The sequence below is a fragment of the Triturus cristatus genome, chromosome 3_1 (assembly GCF_964204655.1).
Source record: "Triturus cristatus chromosome 3_1, aTriCri1.1, whole genome shotgun sequence".
In the NCBI taxonomy this organism is placed as follows: Eukaryota; Metazoa; Chordata; class Amphibia; order Caudata; family Salamandridae; genus Triturus; species Triturus cristatus.
In genome coordinates, this window is record NC_140583.1 from 130,660,575 (window position 1) to 130,680,933 (window position 20,359).

Sequence of the window (20,359 nt, forward strand, 5' to 3'; positions counted from 1 at the left end):
GAGGTATCCAAATAGCACAGACACAGCCCAAATTGGCCACCACACTGGCCAAAAAAGCGGACCTCTGCTCAAACCCAGAGACCAGCCCATTGCCCAAGTGCCCCCTTTACCAATCCGACCTTGCCCCTCCATGTCACTGTAGTGGGTAAGGAAGAGGGGGCTATTTTAATGGTAGGGGTTCAGTGTCCTCAGCCAGCAAGTTTCAGCAGGGCTGTTAGCTGTAGAGTTCAGAGCTGCGACTTCCGAGGGGTTCAGACCCCGACACAGTGGCTGGTGCAGGTTTACAGGGACTCCCCATGTACTCAAGCAATTTACACAGAAATGTGTACGTGCTTTCTGGTGGCTACTTGGAATGCGAGGAGCATGAACACATAAACAATGTTGCTGAGTTATCAAACTGAAAACATTTGCTTTCCTAACTCCACTTGGAAGAGTCGATACTCAGGCCCCTATCCGGGGTGCAGAGGTTGAACGTTGGAATCAGTTTCACAGAAAACCCACCCATGTCCAATCAGAAATCACCTTGATTGACTTGTGAAGTCTGAACCTCCCCCATTTCCCAGGGAACAGGCGAACTTTTGTAGAAATCACTGGGATCGGCAACCAAGCCACTCCTGCAGCCTAGTAAAATGGAGGTGCAGTGGTGAATTTACGAGCTTATCTCATGACACATAGCTAGGGAGATCTAGCCAGTGGCGTAGCTCGGTGAGTAAGATTGGCGAGGTGTGCAATTCAGATTTTCGAACAATCACGCTGGTTAAACTTAATTATGTGAGAAGCAGGGCAGGTGGGGCTTTAAGGAGCTGTAGGAAGGGAGAGGAGTGCGGATGGTGAGGGTTACTAATAACTCTTTTTTAAGAACTTCCAAACTGAGGCAAGAGTGTGTGTGTGTGTGTGTGTGTGTCTGCATGTGTAAAAATCCCAAGTGAAATCAGACAAACACATCACCACACCCGACTAATAGCACCTGTGCTCAATTATTTACAACAGAATATATTTATTAGGAGTGTGTAACACCCCAAAATACCCCATGAAGCTACACACCTGCATCAATTCTTGCCAGCGGTCCTGGGTAACTCTAGCAGTGAAGGGTGTCTACTGTTAGGTTGCCCCAAACAAGGGTGGGTGGCAGGCTACATAGCGGAGGTATGAGCATTAAAGTTACACCATGGTGGCTGGCCGGGTGTGGGGATAGAGAGGGGTAGGTCAGCCCTGCCAAGTACCACGCATCAGGCGTTAGACTAACGCATTTCAGTGTGGTGGTCTGCATCACTGCACTGTAATGTGAAGTCACGCATATTAGCATCTCCTCGTGTGTCAAGCACTGAGGCTCAAGTGCTTGCTGCTAATAATAACAGCATTTTATGGAGTAGAGTGGCAGGCAGAGGACACTGCACGGCAGACTTAGGGGCTGGCTGAGCTGCTTGCAACTATGTAACACTCTTGATTCAATCACCACACGGCCCGGCATACTGATTAGACACATTTCACTAAAGTCAAGTCAGCGCCTGCCCATGGCTAGTAAAGAGACATTTAGGCAGTGAGGTCAGGAGTGTGAGTTTCCTTCAGACTCACAATTATAGGCAAATGGGACGTGTCGATAGGCTGCCACCCGCCTGTGGCCTGAGAGCGCTGCAGTTAAATTTCAGAATAGTGGCTCTGCTGCCTGCAATGAGCTTGCCTGGTAATACAATGGGTGACCGACCCGACTCATCCAGGCCTATCTTGGGCGGCGGCTAACTGAACACGGGCTGCGGCGGCAGTTTGTAGCTAAGCTGAGCTGCCCAGAGCAGAGTCGGTCACCAGCCACAGAAAGAGAGGCGCTAGACAGCTGTGTAGCTGCTCTCGCTGGCCGCCAGCCATTGCTGAAAAAGTAAGTGTGCCTAGAATGAGATCCTGCATCTGTTTAGCGCCACTTTCCAATGTATGGGAAGGGGAGATGCATTCGCATGTGAAATCTGCAATGCTTTCCAAAGTAGATGGAGTCCGCACCAGGAAGGCACTCACAACAGTGATAGCTATGGATAAGTGGTTGCGCTGAAGGTGGATAGGGAGAGAGGTATCACTGGGTGCTGGTGGAGAGATGGGTGACAGTGAGGAATGAGTTTACTGGACCGTGGTTGAGGGAAGATGAGTTTGTCATGTGCACGGAAGAGAGAATTAAAGTGCTGCTACTGGTAACCGGGCATTCTAAGGGGTGGGTTGTTATGCCACAGTTGTGAATGCATGGTAGTGCCACAAGAGGGATAGGATTGGCATATGATTGATGAAGCCAGTTGTAATAGGGGTGGCCGGTGGTAACACAGCATTTTTTCATGGTGTCCTATTCATACTTCACGCGGAACAAGGCGTACAGAGTAGTCCGTCTCGCTGTGGAGCACTCAGATTCAAAAGTTGTAGGAGAGACCTAGTGGTATGCAAGAAGGGAGAAGGGTTAATTGTGGCAAAGAAGGAGCATGGTTTGGGACTAACCATATCTCAGAAAGCAGAGGGGTCTTTAATGGCTATCCCACGCCCCTTGCTTGCTGCTTTTGTTAATGTAGGCCGATATTGCAGCACCGATGCAAAACCAGCTCCCAGCAAAAAACTGCCCCCATCCTTCCAGCCCCCAGGGTAAAAGGCATGAGGCTCTGCCTTCCTCAGTTTCAACAGGGGAAATGGTTCCTCTGAAGGTGTGTGTAGTGTGTTACTTCACAGAGTTCACAGGGTTTTCACCGCCAAAATTGTCTTTTGGCCACAGAGTTACCCTCTTTAGTGATTCAGAAAAGCGTTTCAAAATCACAAATGGAGCTTTTCGACTGATTCTAAATTGCAGATAGGGTGGTGAGTGTGAAAGAGGACCTGCTAATTTCCGTTTGCAATGGTATGAATCAGTGGTTTGCGATCGCAATTGCGGCCACATCATTGAAAATGTATTTGCACTTCAAAGGAGGTGGTAAGTCATTCATGTTGGACCGCATCAGTCCAGGGAAACAATTACTGCCCATCCTGGTGTTTGAGAGAAAATCAAACTTGAAGGACATGTTGATAAAAGGAGCTATTGCTATGAAAGAAAATGCAAGCAAGTGCAATCAGCCAGGAAAACACTATAGATGAGGGAAAAAAAATCAAAATTCTAGATCATACATAAGGCTTACTGTATCAGAGGCCTACTGTTCCTGTAGAAACCGGAACCCCATTACGGACTAACCGGCGCTGTCACATTCATGCCCAAAACTGTACAAAGAGCTGTGCCTGGATCATGCAGACTCAGAAGGGGAAGAGAACTCCTAGGTGCTTCTACTCAGCACTTCGCCACGCTTCTTGGGCCTGATTCCCACTGGTAAACTTACACTTTTATGTAAGCTGTCCCCATGCTATAACAACTTTGCTACTGTTTTGGTATTGACAAAATACAAGTGTAATTTTATTAGAAGTAATTTTAAAAGCGTTATTTTACTACTAGTATAATTACTTATAGTAAAATTGCACACATAGTTTGCGAATGCCAAAACAGTGGTAGAGTTACTCTGCAAGTGTAAACTTACGGTAAAGTGAGTTTATCTCACGTAACTACTGTTTTGGTATTCGCAAACTACAAGTCTAATTCTACTACTTGTAATTTTATGAGTGTAATTTTACTGCTAGTAATTTTCCTTGTGTAATTTCACTACTAGTAAAAGCACTAGTATAAAATTACACTGATAGCTTGTGAATACTAAAAATTAGTAAAGTTACCACAACAAGTGTAAGCTTACACAAAAGTGTAACTTTATCTTTGTGAATCAGGTCCCCTGCCTTGTCTAACATGAGGCTCTTTTACACTGGGAGCCGCTCCAAGTTTGCTGCACCTGCGTGGACCTGTAGGGGTTTCTCCCATGCTGTTACTTATGCTGAGCACGGGCAGCAACAGCGGGGTTCGAGAGTGCCTCATGACATGCAAAATGTCAACTTTGGTCTTCTTCTTGAAAGTGCGGGTGCCAAGAGCTCCCAAATGAGACTGGATCTTGGCCTGATAAAACGCCCTTTCCACGATGGGGGTCAATTGATGGACAGTTTTTGGAATATGCCAATCCAAGATGAGGCAGAGGAACTTCTGTGAAGTATGTTCCTGTTTCAAGCATATAAAAAAACAGCACTAGGAAAGACATGATGGGGCATATTTACAATCCTCTATCGCCACCAAAAAGTCCATTCTAGTACGTTGTGATAGCAATTAGAGCTTTGCCTTATTTACAAGGCAGCATCAAGCCGCTCAACGTGGGTTAATGCTGCCTTTAAAATAAGGCCCCCTTTCACGCTACACTTAGCGTGAAAGAGCCGGGCAATGGGCGTTGTTGTGGGTGTTCCACCACAACACCCATTGAATTTGACGCTCCCCTCTATTTACAAGAGCAGTGTAAATAGTAGGTAGAGACAAAATTAAGACCATGTGGTCTTAAATAGGCAAAACAAGGAGAAATGCTTTGTTTCTCCTAACTTTTGCTGATTCCATGTGTGCTGCCTTGAGCAGCACATATAGAAAAAGCAAAATGCCAATGACTGTTTGTATGCAGGAAGGTCAACAATCATTTGAGAAAATGCCCTTTTGGAACTTTTATGTGTACTGCATTAAGCAGCAGACATAGATTTTACAAAATGGCATTTAAAGATTGTTTATTTGCAGGAAGGGGGACCTTCCTGAACATAAACAATCTTCCCCTCAACACAGGCACCCTTGCACTATGGTGCAAGGGTTGCCTGCATTGGAGCTAGGCAGCTTAATTTTGTGTCAGTGCGGTGGAAATCACAGGGCTGCACCATATTTCAGTAAATATGTTGCAGTCGTGAGTTTCTAAAGTGATGAAGTGTGTCGTTAGCCTTCCTGGCTTAACAACACGCTACGCCACTTCCTTGTAAATAAGCCCCTATGTGCCGAAATGCTTGTTGGTCCGTGATTTTTTTGTCATTTTCAGTGCCACTTTGCGGCCGATTTCGATTCCGGCCGCAAAACGAACTGACCAACACGGACCCGGACTGAATACCGACCGACACGGACCAGCACCGTACGACCAGTGCAGTACGATGCAACGCGATTGAATTACAACCAACACGCACAGAATAAAAGCCATACGACCGAGCCGTAGGGAAAATAGTGATCCGGCCGGAAAACCGACATGATTTTCACCGACCGACACGAACCCGGAATGAAGCTGACCGACCCGTACCCGCGATGTACGATTAGCGCAGTACGATGCAATGCGTGTAAAACCAGACTGACTCGCATGGAGACCAAGCCGCACGACCGACACGCACAGACAACCGGGCACACAAGCAATAGAGACCGCCGCGAACGACGCGTACCAAACACAGAAGACAGGCAGCGTGAATGAGGCGGAGAAGCCCGAATGAGACAACAGCAGCGTCCGTTTCCGTCACATGAACGTCTCCTTCATGCCTACAAAACAAAAAGGAAAAAAGACAAAAAAAGGACCAAACAAGCAATGACTAAGCCAATAAATACCCCCCAAAAAAATTGGACAAAGACACACCCACAACTCCAACTATATAAAGGACTACAATCACTACCATCATCCCTTGCAAACAGGAGACACAGCCAGCACAAAACACCAGTACACAGCAACCACAGACACACTCACAACTCACCCATCACAGGAGGAGAAGGTGCTGGACATCCTACCACCAGAGAGCGTCCATGGTATAACACATATCCCAGAGCCTGGTGTGTACACAAACAACATACCCAAGATTGTGTGGCAAGGGGACAGTGAAACCATGCACCGCAATCAAAGCTATACTAACCAATAGATAATCAACCCAAGATGTGTATGCCAGTCACACAAACACAATACCTGCCATCTCATAGTGACTGGGGACTGTGTCATGACATGCACCAACCTACAAACAAATAGAGCAAGCCAGTGGCACTAAGCCAAATACACCAGGCCAGACAGTTTGCCACCACAAACACACCACCTCACAGTGCAGCTGACTGTCAGGAAGGAATATTGGGGATGCAGGTGAAGTGAGCGTAGCCAAAAGCATGATGGGGCCTGTAGTCACAGATAATACCCCCCCCCTCCTGATTGGCCCATCAAGACCCCTCTGAAACATGCCCACATCACAGGGAGTGGAAACTGACAGACAAGATGGCTGACACTGGGTCGTGCTGTGGAAGCACAAGCCCCTGGTAGGGCTTGTGTGAAAATCAGAAGCAGGACACCACTGACTGACATCCTGAAAGACAACTTGCACGCCCTACAATGGAAGCACGTTTCATGATGGGAAGGAGGACTGACAGCCCTGACCATACTACTCAGCATGGGGAGACACCCCCCCCAACACAAACTCCACACAACTCACCGGGTAGAATGCATTGACACACACCTCATTGAAATATCAGCAAAAGATACCCCGTACTTGGTGCTGCTGTGTGAAGCATAGGGGCTCACTTGGGACTTGTAGCCAAACAAACACAAGGATTTCACAGTCAGCCACCTTGCCATTGATGTCACACCCCCTCCCAGGGAAGCAGAGTCAAGAGGGAGGAAGCATGGGCATGCTGGGAAGGGGGGTGTAGCCAAGAGTATGATGGGACTCGCAGTCACAGACAACCTACACCCACCCACATGGCCCAGCAAGATCAAACTGAAACATACTCGCCAGAAAGGGAGTGGGAAGGGAATGACAAGATGTCTGATACTGGGCTCTGTTATGGGGAGCACAAGGCCATGTTGGCAAATGGCCAACATCATACATCAGGACTATACAGTCAGCCATCTTGCCATTGCTGTCACACCCCTTCACAGGGAAGCAGAGTCAAGAGTGAGGAAGCATGGGCATGCTGGGAAGGGGGGTGTAGCCAAGAGTATGATGGGACTCACAGTCACAGACAACCTACACCCACCCACATGGCCCAGAAAGATCAAACTGAAACATACTCTTCTCACAGGGAGTGGGAAGGGACTTACAAGATGTCTGACACTGGGCTCTGTTGTGGGGGCACAAGGCCATGCTGGCAAATGGCCAACATCATACATCAGGACTACACAGTCAGCCATCTTGCCATTGCTGTCACACCCCCTCACAGGGAAGCAGAGTCAAGAGGGAGGAAGCATGGGCATGCTGGGAAGGGGGGTGTAGCCAAGAGTATGATGGGACTCGCAGTCACAGACAACCTACACCCACCCACATGGCCCAGCAAGATCAAACTGAAACATTCTTGCCTCACAGGGAGTGGGAAGGGACTGACAAGATGTCTGACACTGGGCTCTGTTGTGGGGAGCACAAGGCCATGCTGGCAAATGGCCAACATCATACATCAGGACTACACAGTCAGCCATCTTGCCATTGCCGTCACACCCCCTCACAGGGAAGCAGAGTCAAGAGGCAGGAAGCATGGGAATGCTGGGAAGGGGGGTGTAGCCAAGAGTATGATGGGACTCGCAGTCACAGACAACCTACACCCACCCACATGGCCCAGCAAGATCAAACTGAACCATACTCGCCTCACAGGGAATGGGAAGGGACTGACAAGATGTCTGACACTGGGCTCTGTTGTGGGGAGCACAAGGCCATGCTGTGACTTGTAGCCAAACAAACACCAGGATTTCACAGTCAGCCATCTTGCCATTGCTGTCACACCCCCACACAGGGAAGCAGAGTCAAGAGGGAGGAAGCATGGGCATGCTGGGAAGGTGGGTGTAGCCAAAGAGTATGATGGGACTCGCAGTCACAGACAACCTACACCCACTCACATGGCCCTGCAAGATCAAACTGAACCATACTCGCCTCACAGGGAGTGGGAAGGGACTGGCAAGATGTCTGACACTGGGCTCTGTTGTGGGGAGCACAAGGAAAAGCTGGTAAATGGCCAACAACAATATAAAACTCTGTCTGTGACAAGCTGGGAAAAAGCAGTGTACAGGCAGGCATCTGTTTGAAAGGTAGAAAATGTCATGTTTGTGAACCAACGATGCATGTAGAAACATAAATCACATTGTGTGTTTCTTCCAAACACAGGTCGTGCTGGGCACCCAGCACCAAATGACGAGGGTACCCAGTCCCAGACTCTGGTGGACACTGAGCTCTCTGGTCTCACTCTGTCACTGTCCTCTTTGGATAACGACAACCAACCTGGCCCCTCCGGTGTGAGCCATCATGCAGCACCAGCAGCAGCAACATCTGCCCCCCCTGTACACACGCCTCCAGCATCTGGACACCGACAGGGCACCCACGCCAACACGGACAGACCAAGGACAATCAACAGCCACAGCACAGGGACACAGGACCCCCCGGAAGCTACAGCCAACACCACCAGCAACACCACCCAAGGGGTCCCAGTATCACCTGTGTGTACCGCCGCTGGTCCTGCCCGTGTAGAACGGGGTGCTGGGAGGGGTGGGAGGCACAGGGCACGCCTTGCAGAGGGGTCTGGACTGCATGATGAACCCCAACTGGCACGCATCTTAGATGCGTACCAGGATAGCATCGGAGGATTTGGCCAGGTAGTGGGGATCCTCAAGGACATGCAACACGAGCAGGTCGCCCACCATGCCCGCATAGAGGCCAAGTGGGATGACATCACTGCGGTGCATCGGGACATACTACAATGCCTCCGCCAGATCCACACCAACCTGTCCTCACCCCCCTGTGTGCCCACAACATCTGTCGCAACACCATCTGCCAGCGCCACAGGGAGGAAGGAGGACTCTGGCGGAGACTCCCCTGCACCGCAGAGGCCTGCACATGAGGATCCCCCCCCCCGGAAGAAGAGGGGTTGTCCGAAGGACATGTGTGAGGCAGATGTCCCAGCACATCCCACCAGGGCCTCCAAACCTATTCTGGACAATGTTCTTTATGCGCAACACGTTCACCTTGTCCAATCGCACACAACTCGCCCACATTACATGGAGGATTCATGTTGGGCCAATGTAGCAGAAGACTGTGGACTTTACTCTGGAGATTTCATCTACCAGCACTTCCAACTCCAATGTGAACTTTGGATTCCCAAACCACTGTACAGCACCCACCATGCTGTGCACTTCACTCACACATGTTTGTAAATAAACGTACCAGTACACCATACTTGCCTCTGTTGTGATTCCAACTTGTCATGTTCAGGGAGATGTCGATCTGCTACACAACACAGTGCATGCCAAATACTGGGCCCGTCCGGGCCTGGACCGGGCCCAGGGCCAGTCCCCCTGTCTGTTCCGCTGATTCCGCTCGCACGTGCTGGACCAATTCCCAACTTCATTCACTCAATCCCTCCCACTGCGCGGCCACAACCCCCTGCAACCCTAACCACTTAGAATCCGCTCCTTTTCATTGCCCTCAATGCAACTTTACTCTCCCGCCCTATCCTTTTCATTTTCCCTCTCATCCCACGCCGCAGCTCCCCGCATCTAACCACCGGATGCTGAAAGCAGGCTTGGTCAACTGCCGGTCTCTCCCCCGTCATGCCAACGACATCTGGCTGTCGATTTCCTCCGACGAGTGGGATATTTTATTTCTCACTGAGTCCTGGATAACTGATTCCTCCTCTCCGGACATCTATCTGGCCATCCCACCAGGCTATGACATAAAATGTATTAACCGGGCTGGGGGTAAATCGGGAGGCGGACTAGCAGTCATTTTCAAATCTCATCTTCAGCTGACCACCACCAAACTTACCAACATTGGTATAATTGAAGCCCTATACTTCTCTGTATCCGATTCTGCGGCAGTTATACTGGCTGGTTCACTAATCTATAACCCCCCCACTGCTGCTTCCCTTTCTCTTACCGCTCTCACCCACCAGCTGGCCGATCTATCCCTTAAACATCAATGCTTTTTAGTTTTAGGTGATTTTAACCTCCACGTTGACAACCCTCTCTGCGCGAAAGCGAATAATCTGCTGGAAATCATGGGTAGTCTTAACCTCACTCAACTAGTCACCGGTCCTACTCATGTGGCTGGTCACACCTTAGATCTTATTTTCGCCAATTTCTCCACTATCACTGTCTCCCCTCCCCTCCCCCTTACGTGGTCCGACCACTACCTCATCCCCTTTTCTTTGGCCTTAGACCGGAAATCTGTTCCTCCTGCACCCAGGAAGGAGCTGGGAAGGAAGTGGCACAAAGTAACATGCGCCACCCTGGACCCGGTATTCCACTTCCAGACGGATCATCTATCCTCTGATATCGACGGAAATATCGCCAGGCTTAATACCGCCCTCATCAATGCTATCGACCACTTTGCTCCCCAGAAAATCATTGCCTCTACTAGATCTCGCCCCTCTGCTCCTTGGTTCTCCACCTCTCTCCGTGAGGAAAAAAGCAGATGCAAAGCACTCGAACGGATGTGGAGACTAAATTACGACCCTGAAGCTAAGCTTGCCTACAAAGCTGCCCTGAAAAAATTTCTCAAACATAAAAAAATCACCATGAAAGATTATTTCTCGCTTCAAATTGCCAAGGCCAAAAACTCTTCAAAAAACCTCTTCACCATCGTTAAAGATTTCATCAATCCTCCGGCCAGGGCCACTCAGAACTCAGCTAGTCAGACCCTGTGCGAAGGACTGTCGGACTTCTTCCTTGAAAAAATCAACAAGCTATGCATCTCCTTCCCTAAAGGGCCAATATCCCGGCCTCCGTCCACAAGTCCCCCTGCTTTACCGTCCTTTCTCGCTTTTAATAAACTCACCCAGGAGGATGCCATCAGACTACTCATTCATTGCAAGTCTGGTGCACCCTCTGACCCTGTCCCTGCCAAACTCATGGGTGAGCTGGCCCCCTCGTTAGCCGACTCTTTCCTCACCATCTGGAACGCCTCCCTGCACCATGGCTTTTTCCCTACCACTTGGAAGGAAGCCTTGGTGATCCCCATTCTAAAAAAGGCAGATGCTGATCCCACTGTCTTCTCCAACTACCGCCCCATTTCCCTTCTCCCCAAACCCGCAAAGGTCTTGGAAAAAGCCGTGCAGTTGCAACTCACGGAGTACTTGGAAAGCAACTCACTACTGCACGACTCACAATCTGGATTTCGGGCGGGATACAGCACAGAGACGGCTCTGCTGGAAGTATCGGAGAAAATCCGGGAGTGCGTGGACAGGGGCGAGGAGGCCATGCTAGTCCTCCTCGACCTGTCCGCTGCATTCGATACGGTCTCTCACCCCATCCTCCTTGACCGACTAAAACAGATTGGCATTGGCGGCACTGCCTTTAGCTGGATTGAGTCCTTCCTCTCAGGAAGAAGTCAGAGGGTATTCTTGCGGCCTTTTAAATCGGAGGAAAAACCCCTGTCTTGCGGTGTGCCACAGGGCTCTGCCCTCAGCCCTCTGTTTTTTAACATCTATCTTGCCCCACTGGCCGGCCTGGTGGAGTCCTACGGAGTCAGGGTGGTCTCCTATGCTGATGATACCCAGCTAGTGTTTTCCTTCAGAGACCACTCTGACTCCGCGTTCTCCAACTTCCGCCTGTGCCTCAATAACATCAGTGGTTGGATGTCTGAAAACCATCTAAGACTCAATGCAGACACGACAGAGGTGCTGTTTTTTAACCAGAAAAACTCCATCCCATCCTCCTGGTGGTGGCCCGCGGCACTTGATCCCGCTCCCTCTCCCGTCCACTCGGCCCGCAACCTGGGTTTCCAGTTTGACGACTCCCTCTCATGCAAGACTCAGATTAATAAAGTGACCTCTGCCTGCTTCCTGAAGTTGCGCATGATTAGAAAAATACTTCCCTATCTCCCTCTGGACTCCCGCCGTACAGTTACCCATGCCCTCATCACGTCCCACCTGGACTATGCTAATAGCCTCTATGCTGGTGCTCCCCAATACCTGATTGACCGGTTGCAGATTGTTCAGAATGCGGCGGCCAGACTGATTGGCAATATTCCCTACCGTCAATCAGTAACCGCATATCGTAAGGAACTGCACTGGCTACCTGTGGCCAGCCGTATCCAGTTCAAGATCCTCACTCTGACTCACCGAGCCATCAACGATCGCGGACCAAACTACTTGAAAAAACGTGTCTCAATATCCCGTTCCATCAGATCTTTGAGATCCAATGACCTACGCCTTCTGATTTCTCCCCGTTTCAGACTATCCAGAATGGGTGGCAGAGGGTTCAGTGTCATTGCGGCAAAACTATGGAACGCGCTGCCAGTCGATCTTAGATTCTGTCCCTCCGAATCCATCTTCCGGGCCAGACTCAAAACTTGGCTCTTCTCTGGACTCTGATTTACTGCGCTACTTCCCCTTCTTGCTCCTCTCCTCTCCTTTGGAGGTTCAGGTTCTAGCGCCGGGACACCCCTTCGGGGGTAGCTGTGCGCTCTACAAACTACATAAAATAAAAAATACTGCAACAATGTGACCAACAGAAGGTGAGTCATGGGGATGTGACACATGTGAGGGAGACACACCACTATGGCAACACAAAACATCCTCACCATGGCCATGTTACTCATCACACAAAATGATGTTGACCTGAAACACATTGGCATGCTCAGACACAACACCAAGCACAGTCAGTGGGAACAAGTCCACAGGTGAGGTAAGCAGATGTGGGAAGACAGACAACGCACATAACAAAGCGTAGCACAGGTTCATTACACATCAGCAACATGTTTATTCCATACTAGTTGCACGGTAATTCTACGTAACAGTGGACACGCGCTCACAATGTGTTGGAGACTGGAAGTCCAGGGATGTGTGGTACATCAGTTGATGGGAATTGTCAACTTCCACACTGGTGTTGGCTTCTGGGTGTTGGGGGTCAGTGTTGACCACACAACAGGCAAAGGACCCTGGGAAGGACAGACAAGATACAGTCAAAAGCACAGAAGAACAGGAGAGAAATGCCATACACATGCACAAAACATGTTGCAAAACACCTACACAAACACTAGTTAGCAGTACTACCCTATTGTGGAGTACACACCACCTGAATGGACACATTACAGCACGCATCCAGTCAAGTGTCACACAAACACACTCAGACAGCAATAGAGCTGGCTCAACACATTCCAGGCTACCTCCATACATTCACATAACAACACTGGAAACTCACATTCAGGTGAAGAAGTTGTTGATGAGCTGGGAGCGGACGTCACCATCATCTTCATCATCACTGGCATCTTGGCCCAGGCCGGGATCCTCCACAGGTGCCGGACGTTGGTCGTCGTCAACGTCATCCTGGATGAGAAGCACCTCCTTCCGCACCGCCATGTTGTTTAGCATGCAGCAGACCAGTATTATTTTGCACACCTTTGCAGGCTCATATGGGAGGGCCCCTCCGGTCTTGTCCAGGCAGCAAAAGCGGCTTTTCAGGAGGCCAAATGTCCGCTCAATCAGCCTCCTGCTCCGACCATGTGCCTCATTGTAGCGCAGCTCGGCTGGTGTCACAGGGTTCCTGAGGGGTGTTAGCAACCACGGCATATTGGGGTATCCAGAGTCACCTACACACACAAAAATGAACAAGTAGCTGAGTTTTGTAGGAGTGCGGAATACAACACTGACAAACACACACAATGAGAAACAGTTAGTACACACCGACAAGCCAGGCACGCTGAGCTGGCATCTGTGACATCAGCGTTGCAATGCGACTTTTCCTCATAATGTAGGCATCGTGCGCTGAAACAGGGAAATGTGCACACACATGTGTGATCAACATGTCAGCAAGACAGACCACCAGAGCATTGATCGAATGGTAGTGCTTCCTGTTCCGGTATGCTTGCTCATGTGCCTGTGGTGGTATCAGGGCAACATGTGTCCCATCAATGGATCCAATGAAGTTTGGCATCCTCCCCAGTGTATAAAAGGCATCCTTAATTTCAGGGAGTTCATCTTGGCTCGGGAACTTGATATACAGGTCGAGGAATTGCAACATCCCCTCCAAGCCATCGCGTAGCACCCGACTAAACATTGTTTGCGACATACCACCAGCAGTAGCCACAGTGTACTGGAAGGTACCGGTAGCAAAGAAGTGCAGGGCTGCCATCACCTTCACCTCTGGGGTCAGTGCTGTAGGGTATGTCCGGCCAGGTAGCAGATGTGGCGCCAACTGCTCCGCCAACTCCTCAATCAGTGGCCTGGTGAAGTGGTACCGTCTGATGCTTTCGCGTTCCTGCATGGTTGCAAGGTCTGGGAACAGACGATAGACAGCTGGTGCCCTGCAGTACAGAGATGCACAAAAGAAGATTGTCAGTACATCCACCCATGTGGCCATGACCACGATCACTATCACATGCTAGTTCATGACATTACACAATGTACTGAGGTGTGTGCTGTTGGTCATGGACACGTATGTCACCTACAAGACCACCACCTCACATCTCAATTCCACATGTCCACATGAGTGCCATGTAGTGCAATGGGCTAATCATCTGGCTGTGTCACCCAATCTATGTGCTGCTGCAACGTTTAAAAATACCACCCCAGTGACAAATGAGGACTCATGTCTCCCAGGCATCACAGATCTTTGCCATGCAGAAACCCAGGCTCCCTGTATTGCCACATCAACACAGCAATGGACATGGCGTAGCAAGTACACACCACAAGGCAAGCGTAAGTCCCACAGGTAGTGGCCACTGTTGTTCCTGTCGGCCCTACATGTACGTCTCTTAGACACACACCCCATCAAGGTTGATGCATATACCACATGGATGTGGAGACTGTCACCCATTGGTAACATGTGATCAGACACATCTGAGACACAACATGCACACAGACTGTGGGTGCACATCAGTATTGGGGCTACAGGTTTCACTGTGACGTACATGCCATCACCCCCAGGACTCGGAGTGTATGTGACATGTCTTAAACATATCCAACCTGACAATATGGCCTTCACTCATGCGCAATTGATTTTAGTAAAAGGAGTGTGTAAAGGAGCGTGTTGTAATGTTAATATTTGGAAACTGAGGGAATTTTTAATATTTGTTAATTAAGGGAACTGCCAATGTGTTTTGTCTAAATGGGCACAAACCGAATGAATTTGAACTTGACTGACTTGCAGGTGGCCGCCTAAGTGAGCGGAACTGCTTCGTTTGGGTTAGCAGTCTAGTCGTCAGTCGCTAGACTACATAAGTGGGACGCTGGCGTAGCCTTGCAGCGGATGCGCGCAGCGGATGCGCTGCTGGTGCGCCGAAGACGCCCCTAAGGCAAGCCCGTCTGCGCCTGTTCGCGCCCGGACAGTGCGTAGCGCCAGTTATGCTGCCCGTGTCGCTGTGGGTGACACCGCCAGTGAGCGGCTTTGCTATTCCAATGAGGAACTTAAACAGATAGGTAGGTCAGTAAGTGACAGGGTTATTACTCCCTGCTTGGAAAGTGTATTGGATATTAAATCTGACCCTAGAAGGAAGAATGTTATATTGGGAGGGCTGCTTAATGTTAGGTCCTTGCGCAAACATCACGTAGAGATCAAATTGCTACTTGATTTTCATTGTTTGTATGCTCTCTTTATGACTGAAACCTGGACCCACCCTGGACTGGAGGTTGATTTAGGCCTGGCCTGTCCTCCAGGTTATAAAATTATACATAAACCGAGAGCCTCAGGACGAGGAGGTGGGGTAGGGATTATATTTATTGAAAATCTGGACCTCACTCAAATTGAGATCGATGAAACTGAGGGCTTTGAACTTTTTGGCTTTTCTTTTAAAGATTCTAGGGGATGCCTACTGTTGGGCATTATTTGTTACAGACCCCCAGGAATGATAAAAGCATCTCATTTGCAGGAATTGATTGACACTATCTGTAATGTGGCTCTCACCCATTCTAATCTACTCCTTATGGGTGACTTCAATCTATGGTGCAATGGAAACCTAGATTCTGGGTACAGTAATCTTATTCAGGCTTGTGAGAACCTGCAATTGCACCAGTGGATTACTGAACCCACCCATGAGGAGGGAATATATTGGATCTTGTCTTTTCTAAGGAAAAGGCTGTGGAGATACTGGAGATCCTCCCGGTTGGCTGGTCCGACCACCACCTGGTCAAGTTTCAGATACTTGACCCTAGAGTGGGTCGGCCTGCCACCAAAGTAACTAGAATGTTTAGAAGTAGAGGTTGGAAAGTTTTTTTTAAAAAGAAGACTGATTTTTTTTTTACCTTCTCTGCGGATCTGGCCTTTGATATAGATAGAACAGTGGAAGATATCTATTTGGATTTTTGCGATCAGATCCAAAGTATGCTTGACTTGATTGCCCCTATTAAAGATTGTAAAAAGAATGGTAGGCCATCGGCTTGCTGGTATAATGATCACTTGAAAAAGTTAAAACTGACTTGCCGAAAGGCTGAGCGGAATTGGAGGAAGTCTTATCTGAATGAGGACAGAGCCTCTTGGAAGGCCACTATGGCAGGATACAAGAAGGAAATTAATGTGGCAAAATCTAATTATTTTGCCAACACTATTTTACACTCCAAGAATGACTCTAGAGCGATCTTTAAGATAGTGAAGGATATGACCGCCCCGGAGTGTACTCAATCTAAAATTATACCAACTCAAGCTCTGTGTGATAGCCTAGCAACCTTCTTTATGGAGAAAATTAGTACCATCATTGATGGACTCAATAGGAATAATTTCTCGCAGAAAGAAGGAATCATACTTGGATGTAATAAGACACGAGACCTAGGGTGGGAAACTAGGGTAGAGGTAGGTCAATTGTTCTCCCTGAGTGTTTTTGAGCTTCCCTCTGAGGAAGTATTTAACAAAATTGCCATGAGTGTATCCTCAGGGTCTCCTTTAGATCCTCTTCCTCATAAGATTTGGAAGGAGCTGGGTTCTGAGCTCTTTCTTATTCTGCGCCAGATCTGCAACCACTCCTTAACTTCTGGTCTGGTGCCAGCCTGTTGGAAACGGGCTAAGGTTACACCGCTCTTAAAAAAACCGCCTCTGGATCCGGCATGTATGGGGAATTATAGACCCATCTCTCTCCTACCATACCCGATCAAAATCCTTGAACGGCTAGCAAGTAATTCTTTGTCTCAGTTCCTGGAATCTAACTCTAGACTGGATGATGTTCAGTTTGGCTTTCGACCGGGCTATGGAACTGAGTCTGCTCTAGTGAGCGTGTTAGACGATCTCCGACTACGGGCAGACAGGGGACAATCGGGCATTTTAGTTTTACTCGACCTGTCTGCCGCATTCGACACGGTGGATCACTGTATCTTGCTGACTAGGTTGGAAGAGGCTGGGGTGTCAGGGGTAGTTCTGGAGTGGTTTCGATCTTATCTCTCTGACAGAAGTCAGGCAGTTTCTTCCTCCGTACCAGTCTAAATTTTTTAATATCCACCATGGCGTTCCTCAGGAATCGACTATAAGCCCTATTCTTTTCAATATCTACATGAGACCCTTGATAGGAGTTATGAAAGCGCATGGTGTGAGAGTTGTGAACTATACCGACGACACCCAGCTCTTCTTTTCCTTGGAGGGAGACCAGTCGATCTCCTTAGCATCCTTTCATGACTGCATGCAGGATACTGCCCAATGGTTAAGAAATAACTCACTCCACTTTAACTAAGATAAGACGGAAGTCTTATACTGTGGTGTGGAGAAGTTCCCCCCTCCTTTTCTGTACAACTTTTGGCCTCCCCAACTACATCTGTTCAAACTCCAGTTGGAACATAACGCAATTTGGGAGTGTTGCTGAATGCACATCTGACCATAGAAATGCAGGTAAATAAGGTGGTGGGAAACTGTTTTTCGCTGATTAAAGCACTAAGGAAAATTCTTCCGTTACTGCCAAAGACGACCAGGGCGCTGGTCGTTGGTAGTATCATCCTTAGTAGGCTTGATTATTGTAATGCCCTATTATTGGAGGCCCCGAAATTTTTGATTCAGCGCCTCCAAAGAGTCAAAACTGTGGCAGCTAAGTTGGCATTGATGAAACCTTGCCGCTCGTCTGGGTCATTAGCACTGGCAGAACTTCATTGGCTACCCATACTGCAGCGGGTTCAGTTTAAGTCCCTGTGTTTGGTCTTTAAGGCCCTTCATGGCCTGGGACCTAGACCTCTTCAGGGGCTTTTCACATGGTACACACCATCAAGGTGCCTTAGATCAGCCACTGCCTGTTTGGTGAAAGTCCCGAGAACTCAAAGAGTTAGATCAGGAGGAAGAGCGTTTAGCTCGGCTGCGGCCAAACTCTGGAACAGCATTCCTTTGGAATATAGACAGATGACAGATATGCTACAGTTTAGGAAAAAGATCAAAACATGGTTGTTTCCTAGAGTATAAGGTACTCGGGAGCCGCTCTGCTAGTCCATATTGTCTTCCCCCCCACAGCTTGTTGAGGATTTACGTACTAGCGCCAAGATACCCGTTGGGTGATAGCTGCGCTCTACAAGTTCCGCATACAATACAATACAATACAATACATTACTGTCCAATTGCACATCACAGTGGTAATGTGCACAACACACAAAGGACTCTGCCCCCATGTACAATATAACAGCCTGGGAGTGGCTGCACAAAGTGCCAGACAAAAAAACAGCTGTGGCCCCCTCAAACACCCAGGGAATGCAGCCTTACATGCCATGGTACACTGTGTGGACAATGCTATAGTGTGGCAGGTGTGCGCAGGTGTCCATGGCCAGTATATGTGTGTTGCATCCGTCTAATAGTCACACTACTGAGGTCCGACGGCGGGTGACAATGCGTACGCATTGCACGGTTCATGACCGAGCCGTGCGTACACTTTGTCATTGAATCCAATGATGTCCGACGTGGGTGACAATGCGTATGCATTGCACGGTTCATGACCGAGCCGTGCATACGCATTGTCATTGAATCCAATGAGGTCCGACGCGGGTGACAATGCGTACTCACTGCACGGTTCATGACCGAGCCGTGCGTACGCTTTGTCATTGAATCCAATGAGGTCCGACGCGGGTGACTATCAAGCATACGCGTCGGACAGCATGGTGTGAGACAGACGTATGCCTTGGCCATTGAATCGTATGGAGACGGGTGCATGTGTATGTTCAAAATACGCATTGTACAGTCAGTTGAACAAGCTGGGCGCACCCATTGGCTCAGGAGTGTCATGGAGACGGATGCAGATTCAAAACTTGTACGAATTATGCACTGCAAATTCAGTTGGATGCCTACAACAATGTTGCAATTTCAAGTGTTCCATGAAGGTGAAGATTTGAACGATGCGGAAGGCGTGTACGAGTCGTACTTTTGAATGGATTGGCCAGATTCATAGAATGCAACCGTGTTGGACCTATCACTTGGGACACATGGCACAGAGTCTGCCTCTGCAGCACAGATATAAGGCTGGCTGGCCCCCAGGGAGCTCACTTGCCTGCACTACATGCTACTGGGCCACATCCCTGCTACCACTGCTGCTGTCTATGCATCCTCTGGATCCTGCTATGGCACGTACTCTGGAGAGGGCCCCAGCCTTCACTGAGGAGGAGAACCAGGCCCTGCTGGATGGGCTCCTTCCAGAGTACAGAAAGCTCTATGGGACACCAAGGGAGCAGGTGAGTATGCTGTCCACTGCCTTCATAATTATGCATGTTGTCTGACTAGCAGTACTAGCAGTGTGTACACCAGTGGCAAGCATTCTCACTGACTACTTTCATCCACCAAAGTGTGTAGGTACATGTAATGAATAGTTTTTCTGCTGCTAAAGTGCATTATTGCAAGCTTAAACTATTCAGGCATTGTTAACATGTCAGACATGCATGTGAGTTTTCATTTCCCATGGTTGCACTACCTGTGTAATCTATTTCCCATTGTGATGATGACATGTATATCCAATTGTGTGCTGCACAAATCTGGGGCATGTGTGTTAATGTACTTTTCACTTTGTCATCTTCACAGGTTGATGCCCACCAGAAGCAGGAGATCTGGCTGACCATCGCCCGGGCTGCTCGTTCTGTGGGGGTCTACAAGCGCCGCATCCGCAACTGCCAGAAGAGGTGGCAGGACCTTCGGGGCTGGACCCGGAGGATAGCTAGAGTCCAGCTGAAGCTGTCACCTCCACGCAGGAGGGGCGGACACCGGACCCTGACTCCCCACATGCTCCGGATACTGGTGGTGGTCTTCCCGGACCTGGATAGGCAGCTGAAGGCCAAATAGCAGCAGGAAGGGGGTAAGTCCATGCCTAATCTGTGTACTATGTCTGACATGCAAATAGCAGTCTTTTGTCCTTGTCACACTTCCACATTACGTAGGTCTTGTAGTCCCAAAATCAGGTCCCTCATTTGTGTGATGCACCCTCCTCATCTGTTCCACAGGTGTGGCCCGTACAGTCTGTTGCTTGTGTCACTAGGGCACTGTGTCCCTGCAGTCAGCTATGCTCCAGGTACCAGTCAGCATCAATTCCCGTGACTCTGTTGTGTGTTTCATGGGTGGGTCAAATGTTTACACAATGCCTGAGATCTGACATG

At 49.0% G+C, this 20,359-nt stretch overlaps 1 long non-coding RNA gene across 1 annotated transcript in view; it reads left to right on the plus strand.

Annotated features, from left to right (window-relative positions):
• LOC146859823 (uncharacterized) overlaps positions 1 to 19,906 on the plus strand; it is a 69,742-nt gene extending 49,836 nt beyond the window's left edge. Inside the window, exon 3 of the long non-coding RNA XR_014979057.1 lies at positions 19,791 to 19,906. This is a non-coding gene — a long non-coding RNA (uncharacterized LOC146859823). The remainder of the gene's footprint in view (positions 1 to 19,790) is intronic.
• Positions 19,907 to 20,359: the final 453 nt, after the last annotated feature.